The sequence below is a fragment of the Dermacentor silvarum genome, chromosome 9 (assembly GCF_013339745.2).
Source record: "Dermacentor silvarum isolate Dsil-2018 chromosome 9, BIME_Dsil_1.4, whole genome shotgun sequence".
In the NCBI taxonomy this organism is placed as follows: domain Eukaryota; kingdom Metazoa; phylum Arthropoda; class Arachnida; order Ixodida; family Ixodidae; genus Dermacentor; species Dermacentor silvarum.
In genome coordinates, this window is record NC_051162.1 from 111942899 (window position 1) to 111967894 (window position 24996).

Here is a 24996-nt window from a genome sequence, read left to right on the forward strand (position 1 = left end):
GAAACGTGTCGTCTAAGAAGCAATGGCAGCTTCCTTGCACATTCATCAGTACAAGCACAAGTGCACAGTTTTCAATGCGCGAGCATTTCTACGCCTACACTCTTAAAAAAGTTTGCGCCGTTTGGGGCTTATCTTGTCCCACAACAATGATAGTGATTGCTTGCATTTTCTTTCATGAAAACTCTGCGCTCGGTACTTCCAGGTCACGAACCACCGCATGCGTGTCTTTAGCGTGAGATAGCATTATCGGCAGGAAAGTATCCAGCACAAAGTTTTCAAGAAAGGAAACATGAGCGAGGCAGATTACAATTATTATTGTGGGACAAGATAAGCCCCAAAGTGTGTAAACTTATTAAGAGTGCACCCAAAGAGGAAACCGGTTCGTCCCTTCATCCGTCCGTCGCATGAGACGATCGCTTTCAACATCGGCCGCGCAGCAGCGAGCGAATTGACCTTCGTGCTGCCTCTCGTTTCAACGCCAACTGAGCGGGGGGAACACAGCGCCCACGAAGCTATCAACACTCGGCGCACTCTGCGCGCATCGCAGATCAAGATATGGGCCGCGCGGCCACGCCATACGCAGCCGCCTCCGGAGTACGGTTGATAATGGTTCGCATCGAGCGTCATCAATTACGTCTACGTGCGATGTCTTCCAGCCGTGAGACTGTTTAATTACGTCACTTACTACAGCCCTAATCGGCTAGTCCTCATCTTCCACGAAGGAGCGGCATCATCCAAACGCACTATCATATATAATGAGTGAACATTGCTACTTCTCGCCTCTTCTTCGTCGTCTCATGCCGGTCTCAGTTAACATCGTGGCCTATCATCACCCAGAGTGGGTTGCGCCATTTCACTAAGGAACGAGAACTTGTTACCATGTCGGTGTGGCAACTGCGTTTCTCCATTTCATGATTATTTCGCGGTTTTCCTCACACTCATACCAAACACAGCAGCATGCGACGACGAAACAGCAGGTGATTTGCAGCAAATGCTTACGCATCATTTAGATAACTCCCACAAGGAGGTTCTGCGTGTAACCTTTTACAGCAAAGCTGTATACCTCTTGTTGGTCGGAAAATTTCGTGGCGTAAACAGGCCTCGGAAACTCCGCTGGTTTTTTGTCCGCGCGAATTGCAGCGCCATCCATGAAATGGATGCGAAACCAAAATCGCTTTTCCTTTTTTTTTTCTTGTCAACCCTCTCTCAACTTTGTCGTTTCTCTCTCGCCTTCTACTATCGACGGCGCGGCCCGCACTCGTCGTCGGCCGTGCTGATAATGGCCAAAACGTAAGCAATTTTTTTCTGGCATTATGCGGTCAGTTTTGCGGTTTTCGCCTTCATCACTAGCAGTGTGGTCCATGTGGTACCCTACCGTTGCACGTTTGTCGGCTTTTTTCCGCAATGTCTCGCAGCTGTCGCTGTTCGTGTATGGTTCGATGGTGTGCGAACACATGAAGACGAAGTGAGCCATGCGACGTGAAATTCTACCGCATCCTTAAAGACAACAGGTGAGCACCTTGCAGATTACTTCCCGGTTTTTATTTGTGATTAGTAATTGTGCGTGGTCGTACATGGCTGTCCGGTGGTGGGGCCGGAGCTAGCTGATTTGAAAACACAACGATGCAGTAAATCGTTGTGCCACAAGCAGCGAACATAAAGCTCCTGATAAATATAGTACCACCTGTGCGTATCGCAAGGAACGCGTGTGTAGGTGTGGGCTTTGTACTTATTTCTAGCTAATTCGTCGCCATCGTTTAAAAATTCGTTGCTGAGAATTAACGTTGATATATCACAACTAGTACTCAGCCGCGACGCCAAACGAGCTTAGTTTTCAATGTTCCAACTGCGTTGTTATAATTTATGATCTTCACTGTTCTTCAGGATGGAAGTGTTTTTAAACTAGGCTGGAAGGAGGGACCTAATCGGTTTTCCCAGAGATAAGGTCGACAACCGCAGGATATGCTCGGCGCACTTCACGGCGGTGGATTTCATGGACCGAGCGACACGCAGGCCGGGAGAAGCTGCGCATATATATCCGATGAAGGCCGGACCACCGGCCGAAACGTCGGTAAAATAATAGTATTTTTGTTGTTGTTAAACGTGTGAGCATTTCTTTCATAATATATATATATATATATATATATATATATATTAACTGAATTTTTCAATGGGCCAAGCGTATTTAGGAAAATCAGAAGCACAACTTCGCGGTTATCTTAGGTTTATTATTTACCCAACAGTTTCGGTCGGTGGACCGACCTTTTTCCTTTTTCAAGGGTCGGTCCACCGACCGAAACTGTTGGGTAAATAATAAACCTAAGATAACCGCAACCGCGAAGTTGTGCTTCTGATTTTCTCTCTATATATATATATATATATATATATATATATATATATATAATATATATGCGTGTGCGTTCATTTCATACAGCCAGTACGTAATGGGCGTCTTTTTCATTCAAAAAAGCAAGTGTGATAAAAATTTAGTCTTCGTTCTTCTCCTAATTGCCTAATTTCATCACCCCACCTAGTTTTCCGCCGTCCTAGACGGCACTTCCTTTCTCTAGGCCCCCGTTCTGTAACTCTATTAGTCAATCGGAAATTAGGAAATGTGCAGGTAGACATTGTAATCATATATATATCATACATAGCCTCTTCAGTCGCTAAGTGCATTTCTGGGTACAAGTATTCTTCTCGACACTTTGTCCAGTGGGGGCGAAAGAAAGAAATGCTAGGCCAGAACTTAGCACTGCTAACACTCTAAGTATGCTATCACATACTTAGATTGTGATGTTTGTGACGTCTCAACAGTACCCGAGCTACCTTGCAAACTCTCATTTATCGAAACAGCGTTTCTCGTATATCTCGTACAAACTTGCGATTTCATGCAGACTGTGATGCACTCGCGTACGCTAAGCACATCTCAGATTTTCGTAAGATACCTCAAATGTGGGTGAAGTCCATTTATGTGCTTAAAAAATTAGGGACCGCTAGTGGGATGGAACTTCTGTTTCAATAACAGTCGGCGTACGTTCTAACTATTAGGCCATGATCGCATGCATTCGTCTTTCGTGCAAAAGTCGCTCATTAGAACGTCTGGTCCGTGCGTCCCGTGCTAATTTCTTCAATTAATCCCTTCGTGACATGCCGTTAGAGCTTTGAGACGCTGCATTAGACTGCACTGCCTTCGGGATTATGCACCACCTTCGGGATCGGCCAATAGTTTCAGTTTGATACCTCCAAACTGGATGATGTTTGCCTGTATAGCTATCGTGTTGAAAAGATAAAAACTCTGAAGATCAAACAGCGGTAAGTCGAGATCCCCACGTTTATATACTGTGGCTCAATTTTGCTTCAGTCTGCACAGCACTGTATACTTACGACCGTTTAATTAAAGGCACTGCCATGTTTGACTGGATTTTCGAAACAACCCGTTTCGTCAGCAAAAACGAAATAATCATTTTTCGTTTGCTTGTCTTAGTACATGCAGCCAATAAATAAACTGTGCTGTTGTATCAAAAATGTGAATCAATGCTATTGATTTGAGTATACGCGACACGACGTTCTTTCCAGTAAATCTACATTTATTACTATGCAGTTATAAGCTCTCAACAGAAAATGTATCAAGCCTCCGTCTACCAACTTGAACGGACTCTGCAGTGGCTCGCGATGAAATTGTGTAACATTCACAGGTGATATGTTCACTACTGACAACAGCGGTACGCGTAAATTCGGGACTGAAGTGGGCAATATAAAGTTGTCGCATGACCTCTGCCAAAAATGTGTGGACTCTAATCATGCTTAAACCTTGAAGTAGCTTAACCGTGCGTGGTTCGCCTTGCTGGTGGTTCATCCTGAACCACCGGCAGCTATTTAAAGACGATGAGCACCGACCGACGATATATCAAATATTCTAATAATATCTGATTTCTCCCCAGCCATACCAAGTGACAACTACATCGTTACTTCAAGATGGTTGATATTATGATTTTTCTGCTTGAATGGTTAACTTGGCATCCGTAACGTTGGATAACGCGTCGATGGGAGAATGAGAAAGCTTGTATCTAAGTTTGGTCTCTTAAACTTAGCTATTCGTTACGAATCTGCAAGAAAGATAGAAAGTGAAACTTTTTTTCACCCTTACCAAGCAAAAATTACATATTGCACCATATGCAGTACTATTCACCACCATCATACGCAGAATATTTCTGAATGGAGCTGCTGCGAAAGTATCCTCAAAATGAAATCAGATAAAAAAATCGGCACTTTAAATCTTTTCATGCGCTGGTGCTGAATAAGGCACGGCAGGTTTCGTAGTTTATTTGAGTTTGCTGATCGCAAACACTGCTATTTTAAAAGTGGACTTATCAAATGGCTTTATTCTTTATTATGATGCAATGCAACTGAGTATAACACTTGCTCGCAGATCAAGGACTTTCGGCTCACTTTTACCTACTGAGAGAAGGAAGAATTAAGTATGGAGAATATGCTCTCACAGGAATGGTTGACCACGAAAGCAAGGACGGTCACTTAGCAGGATTCACGCTGTCCTCCATCCCGCTAGTTTCCTGCACTGGACGAGGCCAAGAAGCGTGCCACAGCAACGGAAAGACTCTCTACTTCCTACTCGTCTTCTATAGAGTACATTAGGGAGGAGTCTTTGTCAGCGCTGTTCCAACTTGTCCCAAACAAGTACCCGTTCCCTCTTCCCTTTAATCTCGGGTGGTCATCACAAAGGGGGGAGGTCGTACCTGCTCGTAATAAAAAAGATACAAAAAAAAACATTTGCGTCAAACAGCCCAGTGTGAACAACATGGACGACGACGATGATGACGCCACAATGATCAAGTCGCCAACGCGATCGCACAAATATTCACAAGCCGCGGACTGAATGTAAGGGTTTAAGTATGCTTGACTGATTGATTGATTAATTGATTTATTATTGTAACCATGCGCATTGTCGCATTATCATGTACACGTGCACACTTGATGCTCCTAGTGCGCATGTCATGTTTTGTATCGGCCCTTATTTAAGCAGGGCCTGGTTCAGAATAAACACACTTCGTTCCCTGCATCACGCCCGTCTACAATTATGACGCATCAAACACTGAGGCTACGATAGATGCCGTATACTTGAGGACTCATGGTTAACTTTCCTACCCATGCTTACTTGCCGAGCAACTAACTATAAGTACGCGACCGTTCTTGCCATCTGGCGCAACCGCAATATGCAGCAGCCATGGTCGGCTATCGAACCAGTGAATTCGCGCTTATCAGCAGAACATCAGAGTCGTTGAGATAGTGGGGCGTGTTATTGCACATGAGTACGTTTTTTTTTTTCGGCCTACATTCTCCTAAGAAAGCGTGGTAATTATCTCCACGATATGTCATAGTAGCTGCGAGAGGTATCGCGGTAACTCGATTAAGTGCACCTAGCAAGTGTGATTCTAAAAAAATTTAGGACACCTATGCACTTACGAGTTGTACTTGCGAATGTACCATAGCGGTACATGCTGCCCGAGACAGCAAGCAAGCAGCAGCAGCCTGCGGCGTCGCGTCACCGTGTCTGTTCGGCACCTACTAGATAACAGGCCTGTGCACTCTGCTTTACGACGTCGTGCTACTTGGACCGAAATTTCCATCGCCAAGACCAGCGTGACACAAGCGGTGACGTCAAAATACCCGCGGCTTACCCGCGAGCGTCCCCATTAGATTATATGGCAGTGGGGCAAGGTGGCATGAGGTCACGGATCGAAGTGCACTGGCCTTGTGCTGTCTAGGAGGCGCTGATGTGCTCAGTCGGCGATGCCCTCTGCATTCACGCAACACCTGGCGCGCTAGGGCAGCACCAGGACTTCAGATTCACCCGCTCTGCTTCGTTGAGGGTAGTAACGCACGCCGTATGCTGTACGTGCGAGTGAAAGCGTGCGAGGGTGAGCTGACGATCGCGGCTCAATCTCTCGCACCCAAGGGAGGAAAGCCGGGAGGTAGCGCGCCGTCTTCCGTCGCACGCATGGCGCTGGGGGAGGGGAGGGTGGCTGGGGCGTTGCTACTTCTGTTGCAACTGCGTATGGCACCGCCACGCGTGGTCGCGTCGGCTTTATCATGAAAGCGATCTGCTTTTAGGGCAGAGTCTAGGTGGGCCGACGGCTCGTAGCTTTGCGTGTGCTGCGTTTTCGCCGCCCAGTTTGCGTTGACGCGATGCACAGCACCAAGGTCGTTTCACTCGCAGCTGCCGCCGCGCTTCCTCACGCCAGTTTCGAAATTGAATGCCCGCGGTCAACGAGTGTGACGTGTTCATGTTTGCCGGGGAGCACTGGCACCATGCTTTTCAATTTAGTTATTAAGCGAATATTTACAAGTTTATACGGCCGATAAGCCAACTATCCTTACTTCGTATGGCTGTATACTAATTTGCTATCACAATCGACGCTTCGCCGTTCGGGCGCAACTGCGACGTTTTTCGCGATCACAATTCATATGCTGTGATTCTGTGGAGTCATCTGTGGTTGACGACACCTCAGGCGTCCCGCATGGATGTGTACTTGGTCCACTGTTATTCTTATTGTTTATAATGACCTCCTAAAACATGTTACTTCAAATGTACGTATCTACGCCGAAGATTGTGTTGTGTTATGTGCAGCCCAGTTGGCTCTCCCACTGATTATTATCGCCTAGGGGATGCCATTGCCTCATTTTTCGAATGGTCTGCTCCATGGGAAATGAACGTCAATTTAGCAATACTGTTATAATGTTTATTACTAACAGGCAGACGGCCTTAATTTTTCATTACAATTGAAACGGTGTACCACTAAGAAGAGTTCCGCACTTCAAATATTCCGGAGTTGCTCTTACATCGGCCTTGTCTTGGTCCGAACATTGACATTACATCTGTTGTAAATATTCAAAGAAATTTGGTTGTCTCCGCCACACCTTGTCTGATGCTGTTAGGGATACTAAAGTAGTGGCATACAAAACATTGATGCGTCCAATATTATAACAGGCATCCTCCGTTTTTAACCAGTATAAACAGCGCGAAATTAATGATATTGAGTCAGTTCAGAGGAAAGGTGTTCATTTCATTTACCGCCGCTTTGACCGTGATTTTTTCCCCGACAGCTGCTCTTGAGAACTAAACATCCAGCTTCTTTCAAGACGACGGCACATCAAATCTTTGAAGATTCTTTGCTGGTTGAAGAATTCCCTTCGGGCACTACAACAGCCATAACCGTTGGACAAATAAAGCTTATTCCTATCCTATCCTTTGTCACCTCTCAGATCCCTTCTTGTTAATGCCTGCTCGCCGAAATTCACCTAGAGGTTAACGTTTCTCAAACACCAAAGCATTCTATCGACGCGATAACACTCGCAAAAAGAGCTATTGCCCCCTCAAGATTGAACATTTGAATTTGATGCGTGCTGAAGTCCTATTATTACCACTCTCTTGGTATTTAGATGCCATAGCGACGTTAAGTTCCTTTTTTACATTTTTGTTGCATTTTTGGGTTCCTGTCTCTATACACCGCTCTCATTTTTTGTACATCCACTCCTGCTAAAGCCATAACGGGCTCCAGCATGTATAAATAAATAAATGATAAACATATAAATAAAGATGTGAACTGATAGCTACGTTTTTTTTTTCGAGAGAGAGATTTGATATTTTGACGTCATTGTCCATTCAGTTACGCTGTGCCAAGCGGACCCGAGCCGGAGGAGGCCGTTAGGCGTCGCGCGCGCCTCATTTAACGCAGTTCTGGGCATGCGCGGTAATACAGGTAAATGTAGAGCGAGAACAAGCGCGGTATTTGTGTGGTCCTTGTCTGGGTGTCTGCCGTTGATGTTTGTGTAGTACTTGTCTCTTTGCTTGAGACCGAGTTTGCACCCCTGCCTTACCATAACATGAATAAATAACAAGCTGTTTTACTTGCAGTAGTTCCACGCAAAAAAAAAAGAAAAAGAACTTAGCTTTCAAAACGAATCATATACCGCTGAGCCACATTCTCGGGGTAGTTGGTTCTGACGCACCTCTTAGAAAAAATAGTCGCACAGTGAAAGAAAATAAGGCTTCTTTCTGCCCTTGGCGTCGGCGATTTTCTTTCCACGGAAAGATACACGGTTACTTTGCGAGTTTGGACAACAATTGACCAATAACAATAACACAAAAAAAGCGATAGCGATGAAAGCGCACTTCATGTCTCCCTGATAAAAAAAAAGAAAAAAAAACAAAGAAACGACGTCCTTATTCTCAGTACGCCTACACAATTTATTTCCCCTGAGTTCTGTCAACATTGAAATACCAAGTGCAGCCCGAGGCTGTGGAGATGTGCGTGTTTACGAGTGCTGCACTCTCGGCTCTTAACTTCACTAATCGAAACTCTTCCTTATTGAATAGAGACTAGTGCAATTTTGCCGCACATGGGTTCTCGGAAGATTAATGCTGACAGAGTCTTTGGGAAGAAGTAGATTTTTTCGTGTCTAGGACAAAACTTCAGAACCAGTTGACAACCTTGTAGTGGTAGAGACAGATTTTATTTACAGGCAAGCCAGGGATGTCGACCAAAGTGACCTGTCAGCCTTTCCTGTAAATAGCGTCCGTTCCTGCCACTTACAACATCGCCAATTTCTTTTGAAGGCTACAAAAAAGAAGGCGCTCCACTCATAAACGCAACCACCTGCTTCTTTATTTTTACATCTTTATTTATGGTACTTGTTGGTTTTGTTAGGTAAATACGGGCTATAAAAGAGGGCTTCGAATTCACTCTTAAATGTTTCTACCGCGCTTGAGCGCGTTCAAGAGAAAAATAAAAAAAGATGCACGAAGCGCCTTTCAAGAAGAAATTTGAAACATGTCGGAGCAACTTTTGTACCTTACGAGCTGTTAACGGTTGTGGTAGGCTACACAGAGCAACAGCGGAACGGAAGAAGACATGCGACACAACAATCCGTGTACCCCGAACCGCGATGTACTAAAACCCGGCAGGCAGCTCCACGACAGGAAAGGAGGAAGGTGGAGCCACTCGGGTGGTGGGCTCCCAAATGTTGTCACCCACCGTTACAACTGACAATACTTTGTTTACTTTATCGTGAGCTGTTTGTACTTGCTTTCTTATTACCCTGCCATTAAAAGGCAGGTATGATTTTTGTGTAACTGTGGATTGGGTCATTTTGGACAAATAATTGTAATCATATGTATTCATATATCCTCCTGAGATAACCAAATAGAGCTCTGTCATATTCGCCCTTCAAGGTGGCTTTTATTGTCTACTGTTATGCTACGAACTTGAAAAACAATTTTTAAAATTGAGATACCACGGTTTGCGTGATGCCAAAAGCTGGGTCTCCATGTACGTGAAAACGATAACGATTTCATCATCTCCTCATGTTTGCTATGGCAAGAACTGCATTTTATTGCCTAAACACAGATATGACTGATGGAACTACATGAGGAACGTTGCCATGTTGCGGCCGCGTCTGCTATTTCAACGCAATCTCAGTGATTTCTATATACACCTTAAGTTTGCTTTCAGCCGTCTGTGACAGCGCAGAGGTCTAAATCGATTTAGTGTCAAATTTCTCGAAAGTGCGGATGACAACGATATGAGTAAACCACTCGTTTACAGTTGCAAATGCACCGTACTTCATATACAGAAATAATATTTTGCGTAATAGCTTCCGTGTGAATTTCGAACAAAAAAACAACAACGTTCAAGCAATGTGCAATGTATTGTACAAGGGGTCCTAGGTTGGTATGTCTTCTTTATATATCCAGACACTGTTGTCTCGATACATATTCAGACATGCACAGCGGATTTCGTCGCATTGTTAGATTGCACTGCATGCAGTGTTTCTGTTGCAGTGCTTATGCTTGCACACCACAATGGTTACGACTTGATTCTTACGAAATTTTTTATGTCAATGCACTATTCCGCCGACGAAATATGCCGAATAGCGACTCGATTCCAAATCACGCGGACCAGCACAATGTGAGACTTGTACGCAAGGATGTCATGATGAAGAAGGCTATGTATGATGCTTGTCTCGACTGAAGAGTGGTGATGACAGGTGCATGCACAAAAAAGTGCTGCACGTACGTATCTAGAAACGTCGAACATTTCACAAGTCGGGCGTCACAGTGGCCTGTACAAATTGTTTAGGTTTGGTGAAGGGCGGGCACACACTCATTAGCACTCACCAAACGGATATATAAAAGAAAAATTAAGGAAATAAAGAAATTGTTTAAATATAATTCACTATTTATTTAACGGGACGGCGTATTTTAAAAACACCCGCCGGGGTGGCTCAGTCAGCTAAGGCATTGCGCTGCTGAGCACTAGGTAGCGGAATCGAATCCCGGCCGCGGCGGCCGCATTTCGATGGAGGTGAAATGCAAAAACGCCCATGTGCTTGCGTTGTAGTGCACGTTAAAGAATCCCAGGTGGTCAAAATTAATCCGGAGCCCTCCTCTATGGCGTGACTCATAATCAGAACTGGTTTTGGCACGTAAAACCCCAGAAAGAAGAAGAAGATTTTAAAGCTCTCAGCCGACATTATTTGTTCAGGTTTCATGTAGTAAATAATTTTTTGGCTACAAGAACAGAGGGGCGCTCACTTGCAATACTTTGTCATTCAACATAAAAATGTTATATAAGCACACATAAAACATACACGGGTTAATTATTTAAATTTTAATGTTTAATGTGCAATACACCACGATAGAATTATGAGGCATGCCGTAGTGGGCAGGCTCCGGAATAATTTTGGCCACTTGAAGTTCTTTAATCTCTACCCACTTCGTGGTTCACGGGCATTTTTGTTCAGCAAAATAAAGTGTTCGAGTACCACTCGAAATCAACACCATCATCAGGCTATTTTTATGTCCACTGTAGGCCAAAGGCCTCTCCCAGCGATCTCCAATGGCCCCTCCATGCCTTGTGCTAGCTGATGAGCACTTGCGCCTGCAAATTTCCTTATTTCGTCACTCCACCTAATTTTCTGCCGTCCTCGACCACGCTTCTCCTCCTTTCGCACCCATTCTGTAACTCTAATGGTCCACTGGTTGTCTGCCCTACCCATTACCTTCAGATATATATCCACAAATGCTACATCCACGGAGACTGACCAATCTATCAGCCACTAGCAACACCACATCTTGGAGGGTAGACAAATAAAGCTTCGCCTGTACAAAAGAAAAGTAAAAAAAAGAAAGCCAATTAAGGGCCTCACTATTCCCTATCTTTTCTCCGGAACCTCGTTAAGACATCGTGCAAGGCTGGCACAAAAAACTGCAATTCATGCATCTGTTGGTTATGTCTATTTCAGCAATACCTTTCAGCCAATGTTGCTAAAGGTGGATGAGAGGGCGGCAGTGTAACTTTGTCCACAGAATTACCCCGCTACGTTGGACGGAATCGTTAGATTGCTCCTCATCGTAATTAGGTAAGACTACACGAGAATGAAGTGTGCTGAGCCTTTCGTGGACTAACCATGGGAGATATCTGACAATACATCATTGCCTAACTTCCAGGGATGCGCTCATTCACCTCGGTTACTTCATCAGGTAATGACGGGAAAGCGACGAAAGCGACCTCGAGTGCTTTTCTCTAAAGTTGCGTTGATGTATGTATGCATGCCTGTGCAGTGCTCAGCGACTGAAACGCGATACTCGGAACAAAATGGCGGCCGGCACTTTCTTGCGCCACCCGTGGGCGCTGGTGACACTGAGATGATGCATTTTTGTGTCACATGAAAGCGAGAATCTCGTTGATGCATCGTAACTGCATTCGGCCCCCTAAGCGATCCCCAAGCTATCACCGGTGGCACAAAAAGCGCCGACTGCCATGCTGTCTGAGTATCGCGTTTCAATCGCTGAGCAGCAATGTGTGTGTGTGTGCGTGTGTGCGTGTGCGCGTGTGCGTGTGTGCGTGTGCATGTGCGCGCGTGTGTGTGTGTGTGCGTGTGCGTGTGTGCGTGTGCGTGTGCGTGTGTGCGTGTGCGTGTGCGTGTGTGCGTGTGTGCGTGTGTGCGTGTGTGCGTGTGTGTGTGCGTGTGCGTGTGTGCGTGTGCGTGTGCGTGTGTGCGTGTGCGTGTGCGTGTGTGCGTGTGCGTGTGCGTGTGCGTGTGTGCGTGTGTGCGTGTGCGTGTGCGTGCGTGCGTGTGCGTGTGTGCGTGTGCGTGTGTGCGTGTGCGTGTGTGCGTGTGCGTGTGTGCGTGTGCGTGTGTGCGTGTGTGCGTGTGCGTGTGCGTGTGTGCGTGTGCGCGTGTGCGTGTGCGCGTGTGCGTGTGCGCGTGTGCGTGTGTGTACATCTTCAGTACAAGTTCCCGACACCACAAACGAAGGTGTGAAAACTAAGAAAAGAGAGTGAAGTAAGGGCGACGCATCACATAAAATACAGACAAAGCAGGAGTGTTGCGGTCAGAACAGCTTTGTGGCTTCACAACTGGAAGCACCCATTTTTTTCCTTTTTTTTTCAAGTAGGTGAGCCACCTATAATAAAGCCCGATTGGGACTTGTTCAGCAGCACAGATAGAGGACTGCAACGGTTCTTCATTTGAAGCTGCTAGAATAGCCTAAAGAATTAGTTGCTACACAGTTGACGAACGGAACAACCGTAGTTAGCTGCATCAATGTGGTTGTATCGACGTGATGATTCTTGCTAACATCCAATGCCTCTGTAATACAAAAATAGCCTTTCAGGTTCACTTATTTCATTTCCATAGGCGAGTGAAGCTTTCGAGGCGTTTCCATGCACCGGGTGTTCAAAATAATTTTCAAAAATTGCCTCAGGCAGGTAGCAAAATTCTAGTTATTTAGCTGGATAGCTCAAAGAGGCGGAAATTAGTTGCACGAGAAGGGAAAATGCTTATTTGAATAATCATCAAAAATACACTTAAATAACTTCTGAAGTATTATTTTGAGGCACACATTGCATTTTACAAATTGCAGCCTGTGAGTTGACAAGGTGTATTCACTTAGAACTAATTTTCAGCATGACCCAATTTCGAAGTATTCAGTCCCAAAGTGCGCGACCAAGTAAATGGCGCGTTTCCGTTACTTTTGCGGATCAATGCATCAAACGACGGTTTCTTGAAAAAGGTAAGTGGAAAGAGAGTGCATTTTTACCCCAAGTTTCGCCGAATATATCTCGAAATTCACGTGATCCTTGTAATTTCTTATAATTCACGGGCTACAATTCGTCACCTTAATGCCTCAGCGGCTGCAATTCATGAATGGCAATATGTGCGGTGAAGTAACTAATTATAATGTTTTAGCATTTTTAGGTAGCCGAATATTCATGTCTATTTATCAGACGAATAATGTGCGCCACTATGAGTATTCCCGCTCAAGGACTACAATTACGGTGTCAACCGCAAGCGAGCTTCAAATATTTTGTATATCACTGCTCCTAACAATCCATCAGCGTGCCATCTGTTAGGCTCACCTATTCACAATACAAGTACGTGTGCACAGATACGGCCACATGTTAAACAAGTGAGATATGAAACAAGTGAGTGAGTTCTGAAGCACTCGCAAAATAATTACTTGAGACTTCCTTCGAATACATTAAACAGTCTTAAGTCCGCCGTAAGGTGCTCCAACACTCCCAGCAACGCTCTCCGCTCAACGTGAAAGCACCTGTAATCTGAGGCGCTATAACCTAAAGCTATTCCAAATTTTTCTATTCCAATTCTGCAATCAGCCCACCGCGATTGGTCAAAACATTTTCGGGCCACTCCCAACTTTGCCTGTCTGTCATTCATTCGACGTCACGAAAAGCGCAATAGCTCCCAATCTGATATAACGTGTACACACTGATTATGCATTATTAAACCGCACAAAATGAAAATAATTATTTCGGATTCAACGCCTTTTCACCATTAAAGCTTTGCTATTGGTTCAATGTTTTCGGGCTGCGCCCACTTCGCCTGTCTGTCACGCGACCTCCGCGAAAACTCACCGCGTCAAAGTGACGTGTACTCAAAAAAATGCATTATTAGGCCGAACAAAACTGAAAAATTCGTGTGAATAGCCAGAGACTGTCCCGTTCCGAAAGGAATAGAAGATGGCTGCCCGCCGATCGCTCAGGCCCTCGCTACTCGCACCTGCTGATGAGCATGTATTCATTTGCGCATGATAAACCTTCTTGCGTAGCAATAAAACGTTATCGAGCCCTTTCGGCACGTATACGACATCGCTGTGCCAACTCTTCCTTGCTGAGGATCCGTTTTAGCGGCATTCTTATCCTTCCGTTGCACGCCGCCGCGATTTTCGACCAGCCACCGCAAGCTAAGTCAGGCGAAGTGGACCAATCGGAGAAGCCGGCACCACCCTCTTCATGCGGTTATCTATTTTCACTGTGCTGGCTTCGGCCCCATCGAAACCCTCTCCACTAGAGCGTGCTCCTCGCCTCTTGTCAGCCAATTAGATAACAAACACCTCTCAGTGCAGGCAATGTTATTCGTTTTGAAAGCGAACAAAGGTGACCTCCCATAAACGAGGAAGGTGTCTGATTGGGTTGTTCAGACAACGCTGCGTGGGACCGCCCAATGCTTACGTCGGTGGTTACGTAAATTTGACGTCAGGAGATTGGAATAAAAACAGTTTGGAATAGCTTTACGTTATAGTGGCCCTGGCTTCGATGCACTATTCCTTGTTGCCACGCATAAATGCACCTTCGCGGGGACTGCAAGGATTACTCAAGAGGAAGGGATAATGGTTCTTCAGACTTTAATAAAAGAAATAATAAAAAACCATCACATTTAGGCGCATTCGAACACAAGCGCTGCTTCTTGCACGTGCTTAGATTATTACCGTGCTAAGCGTCAGAATGAACTCCAAGTTATGCCAACCTGTTGTGCTCATCGCACCAATTAGGCTTTGTGAAAGACGCGTTTGAGATTATGTAAAATAAAACAACGATGATGGCAGTGCTGTCAGCCAATTAGATAACAAACACCTCTCAGTGCAGGCAATGTTATACGTTTTGAAATTGGGGGATTATGATGAAAATAAAAGGGACGCTGTGCCGGTTGTACAGCATTAGCGACTGAAAAAACCTTCGGCTCGTACGCTGCCTCGCGCCGTAAACACAAAAGCTCAACAAGTGAAGCCTGCAAGACCTTTTTCTGCACCATGTCATTAACGTAAAGTTTTTCTAAACACAACGCAGCGCTTCTCGGCTCGCAAACATATTTTAAGATCATCCTGTTACCATAGACAACTCTTCCTTGTACATTTTCTTTTTGTTTATACATTCGAGAAACCGCTAAAGGCCCTCACGACGAGAGTATTACATACTATTACATACGAGAAAAGGAAAATCTGCGAGCGTACTCTTTCGAAATATTGCTACTCCAAACATGGTATGCGAGCCTAATAACGTATGGGAGGAACGTCTAGGTACGCCGCCCAAGCGGCAGCCTTCGCGGATTAACCGTGACCCTTAAAATACAAGCGTAAATAGGAAGCGAAGCGCATGAACAGGCAAAGAGTCAGAAAAAAAGGTTCTTCGACGAGGCTGCTTTAAAGCGAGGCTTGCTATTGAACGAGTAAGCTTGTGTGCAACACCTTTTCAAAGTACGTAACTGAAGACTTTGCTATTTGCGGAGACTCTACAAATGCATTCCGAAGGTTGCCAAGGGTATACAAGGGTATTCCTATTCTCAACCTGAAACATACAAGCGAAAGTGGGGAAGACGTGAATAAGTAAATAGGAAGCAAAGAGTTCTTTTTCGACCAGGTACCTTTAATGAGAAGCTGTCGGGGCAGCGAAGGCCCGTGTCTTCCTTTGGAAGGGCGAAGCCTTGTGCCTCGGCTCAACAAATAATTCGACAAAGAAAGAAAAGGAAGACTGCAGCTGACACAACGTCTTTCATGAACGACGCCGTAAATTGGGCGTGATAGGATGAAAAAGCTTCCAGACAGTTCAAGGGCGTTTTGAGCGTAGACGCATGCTTTCGTGAAAGTGACTGGAAGCCAGCATCTCGAGCAAATATTCGCGCTTTGTCAGGCCATATGACGTGATGTCTTCAAAAAAAAAAAAAAACGTTCCCCTCCAAAGCGCTCCCCGAATATCATGCGTAACCGGTGACATTTCTATTTCTCTCCACTACCTTGCCAGCAACACTGTCTTTTAAAATAACAGGATGAAAATGGAATGCCAACTTAGGTTGGAAGTTACCCATCTTACTTACTCTTGTACTAGGCCATAACACGAAGTAAAATTAAAAGCCTAATCTTATTTAACTTTATTATGAAACTACTTCAGGGTCTTATGTCAAAATAAATTACCTGAAATTAGGTGAACGCCCCCCTGCCCTGGAAGTGGCATATACAAACATCCCAGACAGGAATGTCAACAAAGCGCTAAATCCAAGCTAGTTGTCAAGGCAACATCTTTGCACAAGACTGGACACGGGTGTTCACGGACAGAGCGCTGACTTCCAAATGATTTTGTTGACACCACGGGACCCATTTACGAGCTTTCAAAATCAACAGTCCAACCCAGTGCACACGCGCATTATTACTGCTTGTTGACGGGCTCGCTTGTTCTATTCAAATCCTATTAGGTTTCTTAAAAGTCAGCTAGCCCTCTTAAGCTTGGGTAGCTTAAGTCAACACTTTGCATCCCACTCTCTTTGTCTAGTTCGCCTTCTTTCAGTTGTGTTCCCTTGTTCTTTAATATAGTCAACAAAATTCGCCTGAAGCGCCAAGCCGGAGGTTCTCATAGAAAGAAGCGATAGTGAAAAGGCCTTCCCGAATCCCGAAGAAGCCACTCACGACAGAATGTTCAGTTTTGTCGACGGGACAATGAGGAAGGGGCAAGGGATAGGCTGCGTTCAATACGTCCTATAAGCAACTGCTAGCTGAACTGCGCAAAACTTAGCGTTACAAGAAACGCATACCGTAGAGACGTCTGATCATGTGGTGGTGGCGCTCCAGTGCTGGCGAAAATGACGACCGTAATCGGTGCAGCTCGCAGAATATACCTGGGAAACCATGAACATAGCGATGCAGAAACATGTTACGTTTGTTAGATTTGATAGCCTTTTTTTAGGTCGCAAAAAAGGCTCTCAATTTAAGGTGCTTTCCGCCTAATTGAATCATTGTTAAAAACGAGAAGTCTCATGCTCGTTGCACAAGAGGTTCGAAATCCCATAAAAAAACAACGCTCTGAACAATTACCACCACCACCGAGGGATGGAATTCGTGCCGAATTAGAGGCCCTCTAAATATTTCCACACAAACCATGTTTCTGCATAGGATGTGCACCGAGAAGTATCTCTGTTGTACACGTTTAAGCGCTAATCTACGCACACTTGAACAGGCCTATTTTCGGCAATGATTCTTTCGAATTATGGTAGCGTTCACGTAGCCTTCAGATGTATTGTGGAACACCCCATTTTCTCATCGACTTGCAGCCAAACGATGCGGATTGAAGTCTTCGAATGGCTGTGAAAGAGTAATTGCGCACGTGTGTCTAGAACAGTTGCTGCTTCGAGAGCAATTCCAAAATCAGAATGGGATAGAAAAAGTCTGTTTGATTGCTTTGTCGATAGAATTTTGTTGGCTTGTAACCAGTTTTCTTTAAGAAACACTTCCGCGGTAGGCCCATACATGGAATGAAGGTCTTCCTCAAACATTTGGTGTGTGAACAGACGATAACGGCGGAAGCCTTCACAGCTACGGTGTGGTGTGGATTTTTTATTTACTTTAATGCGCCTTTTTCACTGAATGTTGTGTTGCTGTGTTTCTGAGTTGACTTTCAGTATTAATGTGGCATTAGTGTACTTATGTGAATGGACGTGTATTTATGTGAATGGACTTGTGTTATTGTGATTTGGAGTCGACTTTTAGTTTTAATGCGTGTAGGTTAATTCTTTTTTTTCTTTCATATCTCTATGGGAAAATGAGCAACCGGCGCCAATTAAAGGCGACAACATCAGCTAAATTTCATATAATAAAAAAACACCTAATATCCGATAATAGTATGACATGTTTTTGTTACTAATTAAAGAGAAACTGAGACTTCCACCCAAATGTAGCAATTCGCTACTATGGAAACCCAACTGGGTTCCTCGAAAGAAAGCCTCGCAGTTGAAGAAAAATTCGTCCTGGTCCGGGACTCGAACCCGGGACCACCGCCTTTCCGGGGCAGCCGCTCTACCATCTGAGCTAACCAGGCGGCTAGCAGATGGCAGGGCGAAGTCGAATTTGTCGACAACTCGAAGCAAAGGCAAGTATATGATGTAATAGTTCAGCGGAAATCCGCTAGGTGGAGATAAGTAATTAAAGAGAAACTGAGACTTCCACCCAAATGTAGCAATTCGCTACTATGGAAACCCAACTGGGTTCCTCGAAAGAAAGCCTCGCAGTTGAAGAAAAATTCGTCCTGGTCCGGGACTCGAACCCGGGACCACCGCCTTTCCGGGGCAGCCGCTCTACCATCTGAGCTAACCAGGCGGCTAGCAGATGGCAGGGCGAAGTCGAATTTGTCGACAACTCGAAGCAAAGGCAAGTATATGATGTAATAGTTCAGCGGAAATCCGCTAGGTGGAGATAAGTAATTAAAGAGAAACTGAGACTTCCACCCAAATGTAGCAATTCGCTACTATGGAAACCCAACTGGGTTCCTCGAAAGAAAGCCTCGCAGTTGAAGAAAAATTCGTCCTGGTCCGGGACTCGAACCCGGGACCACCGCCTTTCCGGGGCAGCCGCTCTACCATCTGAGCTAACCAGGCGGCTAGCAGATGGCAGGGCGAAGTCGAATTTGTCGACAACTCGAAGCAAAGGCAAGTATATGATGTAATAGTTCAGCGGAAATCCGCTAGGTGGAGATAAGTAATTAAAGAGAAACTGAGACTTCCACCCAAATGTAGCAATTCGCTACTATGGAAACCCAACTGGGTTCCTCGAAAGAAAGCCTCGCAGTTGAAGAAAAATTCGTCCTGGTCCGGGACTCGAACCCGGGACCACCGCCTTTCCGGGGCAGCCGCTCTACCATCTGAGCTAACCAGGCGGCTAGCAGATGGCAGGGCGAAGTCGAATTTGTCGACAACTCGAAGCAAAGGCAAGTATATGATGTAATAGTTCAGCGGAAATCCGCTAGGTGGAGATAAGTAATTAAAGAGAAACTGAGACTTCCACCCAAATGTAGCAATTCGCTACTATGGAAACCCAACTGGGTTCCTCGAAAGAAAGCCTCGCAGTTGAAGAAAAATTCGTCCTGGTCCGGGACTCGAACCCGGGACCACCGCCTTTCCGGGGCAGCCGCTCTACCATCTGAGCTAACCAGGCGGCTAGCAGATGGCAGGGCGAAGTCGAATTTGTCGACAACTCGAAGCAAAGGCAAGTATATGATGTAATAGTTCAGCGGAAATCCGCTAGGTGGAGATAAGTAATTAAAGAGAAACTGAGACTTCCACCCAAATGTAGCAATTCGCTACTATGGAAACCCAACTGGGTTCCTCGAAAGAAAGCCTCGCAGTTGAAGAAAAATTCGTCCTGGTCCGGGACTCGAACCCGGGACCACCGCCTTTCCGGGGCAGCCGCTCTACCATCTGAGCTAACCAGGCGGCTAGCAGATGGCAGGGCGAAGTCGAATTTGTCGACAACTCGAAGCAAAGGCAAGTATATGATGTAATAGTTCAGCGGAAATCCGCTAGGTGGAGATAAGTAATTAAAGAGAAACTGAGACTTCCACCCAAATGTAGCAATTCGCTACTATGGAAACCCAACTGGGTTCCTCGAAAGAAAGCCTCGCAGTTGAAGAAAAATTCGTCCTGGTCCGGGACTCGAACCCGGGACCACCGCCTTTCCGGGGCAGCCGCTCTACCATCTGAGCTAACCAGGCGGCTAGCAGATGGCAGGGCGAAGTCGAATTTGTCGACAACTCGAAGCAAAGGCAAGTATATGATGTAATAGTTCAGCGGAAATCCGCTAGGTGGAGATAAGTAATTAAAGAGAAACTGAGACTTCCACCCAAATGTAGCAATTCGCTACTATGGAAACCCAACTGGGTTCCTCGAAAGAAAGCCTCGCAGTTGAAGAAAAATTCGTCCTGGTCCGGGACTCGAACCCGGGACCACCGCCTTTCCGGGGCAGCCGCTCTACCATCTGAGCTAACCAGGCGGCTAGCAGATGGCAGGGCGAAGTCGAATTTGTCGACAACTCGAAGCAAAGGCAAGTATATGATGTAATAGTTCAGCGGAAATCCGCTAGGTGGAGATAAGTAATTAAAGAGAAACTGAGACTTCCACCCAAATGTAGCAATTCGCTACTATGGAAACCCAACTGGGTTCCTCGAAAGAAAGCCTCGCAGTTGAAGAAAAATTCGTCCTGGTCTTCAACTGCGAGGCTTTCTTTCGAGGAACCCAGTTGGGTTTCCATAGTAGCGAATTGCTACATTTGGGTGGAAGTCTCAGTTTCTCTTTAATTACTTATCTCCACCTAGCGGATTTCCGCTGAACTATTACATCATATACTTGCCTTTGCTTCGAGTTGTCGACAAATTCGACTTCGCCCTGCCATCTGCTAGCCGCCTGGTTAGCTCAGATGGTAGAGCGGCTGCCCCGGAAAGGCGGTGGTCCCGGGTTCGAGTCCCGGACCAGGACGAATTTTTCTTCAACTGCGAGGCTTTCTTTCGAGGAACCCAGTTGGGTTTCCATAGTAGCGAATTGCTACATTTGGGTGGAAGTCTCAGTTTCTCTTTAATTACTTATCTCCACCTAGCGGATTTCCGCTGAACTATTACATCATATACTTGCCTTTGCTTCGAGTTGTCGACAAATTCGACTTCGCCCTGCCATCTGCTAGCCGCCTGGTTAGCTCAGATGGTAGAGCGGCTGCCCCGGAAAGGCGGTGGTCCCGGGTTCGAGTCCCGGACCAGGACGAATTTTTCTTCAACTGCGAGGCTTTCTTTCGAGGAACCCAGTTGGGTTTCCATAGTAGCGAATTGCTACATTTGGGTGGAAGTCTCAGTTTCTCTTTAATTACTTATCTCCACCTAGCGGATTTCCGCTGAACTATTACATCATATACTTGCCTTTGCTTCGAGTTGTCGACAAATTCGACTTCGCCCTGCCATCTGCTAGCCGCCTGGTTAGCTCAGATGGTAGAGCGGCTGCCCCGGAAAGGCGGTGGTCCCGGGTTCGAGTCCCGGACCAGGACGAATTTTTCTTCAACTGCGAGGCTTTCTTTCGAGGAACCCAGTTGGGTTTCCATAGTAGCGAATTGCTACATTTGGGTGGAAGTCTCAGTTTCTCTTTAATTACTTATCTCCACCTAGCGGATTTCCGCTGAACTATTACATCATATACTTGCCTTTGCTTCGAGTTGTCGACAAATTCGACTTCGCCCTGCCATCTGCTAGCCGCCTGGTTAGCTCAGATGGTAGAGCGGCTGCCCCGGAAAGGCGGTGGTCCCGGGTTCGAGTCCCGGACCAGGACGAATTTTTCTTCAACTGCGAGGCTTTCTTTCGAGGAACCCAGTTGGGTTTCCATAGTAGCGAATTGCTACATTTGGGTGGAAGTCTCAGTTTCTCTTTAATTACTTATCTCCACCTAGCGGATTTCCGCTGAACTATTACATCATATACTTGCCTTTGCTTCGAGTTGTCGACAAATTCGACTTCGCCCTGCCATCTGCTAGCCGCCTGGTTAGCTCAGATGGTAGAGCGGCTGCCCCGGAAAGGCGGTGGTCCCGGGTTCGAGTCCCGGACCAGGACGAATTTTTCTTCAACTGCGAGGCTTTCTTTCGAGGAACCCAGTTGGGTTTCCATAGTAGCGAATTGCTACATTTGGGTGGAAGTCTCAGTTTCTCTTTAATTACTTATCTCCACCTAGCGGATTTCCGCTGAACTATTGCATCATATACTTGCCTTTGCTTCGAGTTGTCGACAAATTCGACTTCGCCCTGCCATCTGCTAGCCGCCTGGTTAGCTCAGATGGTAGAGCGGCGGCCCCGGAAAGGCGGTGGTCCCGGGTTCGAGTCCCGGACCAGGACGAATTTTTCTTCAACTGCGAGGCTTTCTTTCGAGGAACCCAGTTGGGTTTCCATAGTAGCGAATTGCTACATTTGGGTGGAAGTCTCAGTTTCTCTTTAATTACTTATCTCCACCTAGCGGATTTCCGCTGAACTATTACATCATATACTTGCCTTTGCTTCGAGTTGTCGACAAATTCGACTTCGCCCTGCCATCTGCTAGCCGCCTGGTTAGCTCAGATGGTAGAGCGGCTGCCCCGGAAAGGCGGTGGTCCCGGGTTCGAGTCCCGGACCAGGACGAATTTTTCTTCAACTGCGAGGCTTTCTTTCGAGGAACCCAGTTGGGTTTCCATAGTAGCGAATTGCTACATTTGGGTGGAAGTCTCAGTTTCTCTTTAATTACTTATCTCCACCTAGCGGATTTCCGCTGAACTATTACATCATATACTTGCCTTTGCTTCGAGTTGTCGACAAATTCGACTTCGCCCTGCCATCTGCTAGCCGCCTGGTTAGCTCAGATGGTAGAGCGGCTGCCCCGGAAAGGCGGTGGTCCCGGGTTCGAGTCCCGGACCAGGACGAATTTTTCTTCAACTGCGAGGCTTTCTTTCGAGGAACCCAGTTGGGTTTCCATAGTAGCGAATTGCTACATTTGGGTGGAAGTCTCAGTTTCTCTTTAATTACTTATCTCCACCTAGCGGATTTCCGCTGAACTATTACATCATATACTTGCCTTTGCTTCGAGTTGTCGACAAATTCGACTTCGCCCTGCCATCTGCTAGCCGCCTGGTTAGCTCAGATGGTAGAGCGGCTGCCCCGGAAAGGCGGTGGTCCCGGGTTCGAGTCCCGGACCAGGACGAATTTTTCTTCAACTGCGAGGCTTTCTTTCGAGGAACCCAGTTGGGTTTCCATAGTAGCGAATTGCTACATTTGGGTGGAAGTCTCAGTTTCTCTTTAATTACTTATCTCCACCTAGCGGATTTCCGCTGAACTATTACATCATATACTTGCCTTTGCTTCGAGTTGTCGACAAATTCGACTTCGCCCTGCCATCTGCTAGCCGCCTGGTTAGCTCAGATGGTAGAGCGGCTGCCCCGGAAAGGCGGTGGTCCCGGGTTCGAGTCCCGGACCAGGACGAATTTTTCTTCAACTGCGAGGCTTTCTTTCGAGGAACCCAGTTGGGTTTCCATAGTAGCGAATTGCTACATTTGGGTGGAAGTCTCAGTTTCTCTTTAATTACTTATCTCCACCTAGCGGATTTCCGCTGAACTATTACATCATATACTTGCCTTTGCTTCGAGTTGTCGACAAATTCGACTTCGCCCTGCCATCTGCTAGCCGCCTGGTTAGCTCAGATGGTAGAGCGGCTGCCCCGGAAAGGCGGTGGTCCCGGGTTCGAGTCCCGGACCAGGACGAATTTTTCTTCAACTGCGAGGCTTTCTTTCGAGGAACCCAGTTGGGTTTCCATAGTAGCGAATTGCTACATTTGGGTGGAAGTCTCAGTTTCTCTTTAATTACTTATCTCCACCTAGCGGATTTCCGCTGAACTATTACATCATATACTTGCCTTTGCTTCGAGTTGTCGACAAATTCGACTTCGCCCTGCCATCTGCTAGCCGCCTGGTTAGCTCAGATGGTAGAGCGGCTGCCCCGGAAAGGCGGTGGTCCCGGGTTCGAGTCCCGGACCAGGACGAATTTTTCTTCAACTGCGAGGCTTTCTTTCGAGGAACCCAGTTGGGTTTCCATAGTAGCGAATTGCTACATTTGGGTGGAAGTCTCAGTTTCTCTTTAATTACTTATCTCCACCTAGCGGATTTCCGCTGAACTATTACATCATGTTTTTGTTACATGCCACTTAAGCCAAGCGACACCCTCTCTATGAAATTTGAGGACGTTTCACGTCATAAAATTTCGGCACCGCCCATCTACGATGATTGTCTATTGATTTTATAGTATGAACCATCTCCGTAATGTTACCCAGCGTGCCAAACAAAAATGCCGGCGTCACACAAGTCAAACAGGCGCATCTCTTCCACCGTTATCGACGGAAAAACTTACAGCAGGCGGACGCAACTGCCATTGCAGTGACGTCACCACTGACGCAATATATATATATATATATATATATATATATATATATATTGCGTCAGTGGTGACGTCACTGCAATGGCAGTTGCGTCCGCCTGCTGTAAGTTTATATATATATATCGAAACCACACCTACGCATACCGTGTCATCCGGCTACGCCATTCACCATTCACAGCCTCCTCTCAACAGTCATCCCCCTCTCCAACACTCACCATCTACACATGTCCTCCAACTCTTTCACGCCCAACCACTGTAGCATGAAAACTCGTCAGGTTCGGCAAAGAAATATTTGCTTCAAAGGTTCTCTGTCGAAAATACTGTTTATGTGGCATTGCTTGCAGTGCATGCCGATGCCACGTTTATAGTTGGGCTCGAAAACTTCTCTTTTATGCCGAGTTTTACTTTCCACAAGTCACGGACAGTCGGCTAGACCTCCTTCGTTCGCCAATCGCATTCTTCCGCGTTTCGAAACGTGGATCACTCGGGTGGTATCGCACAACCTTAAATAGGTGATTCAAAGCTCTGAGCCTGCGCCAACACTCCGCATAATCCGGTACCTTGTTCCCTCACAAGCGGATGACGCCAGCCTTATCGAAAACTTTAGAAAGCTCCAAGTGTCGTAAACCGTAAATCCAGATCAAAGGCAGGTCACGCCGCTGTTTGCTGGCCAAGAAATATGGTAGCAATGGAAAGAAACGCGGCTCTGGTTCACAAGCGAAACCGTAGACGTCGTCAACACCCATAGCGCAATAGCTGCGGAAACCTGCAGTGCCGGCTGGCGGTCAGCGGTCCGGTGACTATAAAAAGTGCCACCATTGGCGAAATGCTATAGAAGCTCACGCCGTTCTTTGGAAGCGTATAGGATCTGTTTCTTGCATGTTCGAGTCCGCAGCGCCCTGTCGTTTTTCAACGAATAAGAAACTGCTTTA

General features: G+C 46.2%; 8 non-coding genes across 8 annotated transcripts; all 8 read right to left on the minus strand.

The window, feature by feature from the left end:
* Nucleotides 1-18110: 18110 nt before the first annotated feature.
* Nucleotides 18111-18185, minus strand: Trnas-gga (transfer RNA serine (anticodon GGA)). The gene has a single exon. It is a non-coding gene; the product is annotated as a tRNA-Ser (tRNA).
* A 203-nt stretch (nt 18186-18388) lies between these two features.
* On the minus strand, nt 18389-18463 carry Trnas-gga (transfer RNA serine (anticodon GGA)). Its single transcript has one exon. It is a non-coding gene; the product is annotated as a tRNA-Ser (tRNA).
* Nucleotides 18464-18666: 203 nt separating this feature from the next.
* Trnas-gga (transfer RNA serine (anticodon GGA)) lies at nt 18667-18741 on the minus strand. Its single transcript has one exon. It is a non-coding gene; the product is annotated as a tRNA-Ser (tRNA).
* Nucleotides 18742-18944: 203 nt separating this feature from the next.
* Nucleotides 18945-19019, minus strand: Trnas-gga (transfer RNA serine (anticodon GGA)). Its single transcript has one exon. It is a non-coding gene; the product is annotated as a tRNA-Ser (tRNA).
* Nucleotides 19020-19222: 203 nt separating this feature from the next.
* Trnas-gga (transfer RNA serine (anticodon GGA)) lies at nt 19223-19297 on the minus strand. Its single transcript has one exon. It is a non-coding gene; the product is annotated as a tRNA-Ser (tRNA).
* A 203-nt stretch (nt 19298-19500) lies between these two features.
* On the minus strand, nt 19501-19575 carry Trnas-gga (transfer RNA serine (anticodon GGA)). The gene has a single exon. It is a non-coding gene; the product is annotated as a tRNA-Ser (tRNA).
* A 203-nt stretch (nt 19576-19778) lies between these two features.
* Trnas-gga (transfer RNA serine (anticodon GGA)) lies at nt 19779-19853 on the minus strand. The gene has a single exon. It is a non-coding gene; the product is annotated as a tRNA-Ser (tRNA).
* Nucleotides 19854-20056: 203 nt separating this feature from the next.
* Trnas-gga (transfer RNA serine (anticodon GGA)) lies at nt 20057-20131 on the minus strand. The gene has a single exon. It is a non-coding gene; the product is annotated as a tRNA-Ser (tRNA).
* Nucleotides 20132-24996: the final 4865 nt, after the last annotated feature.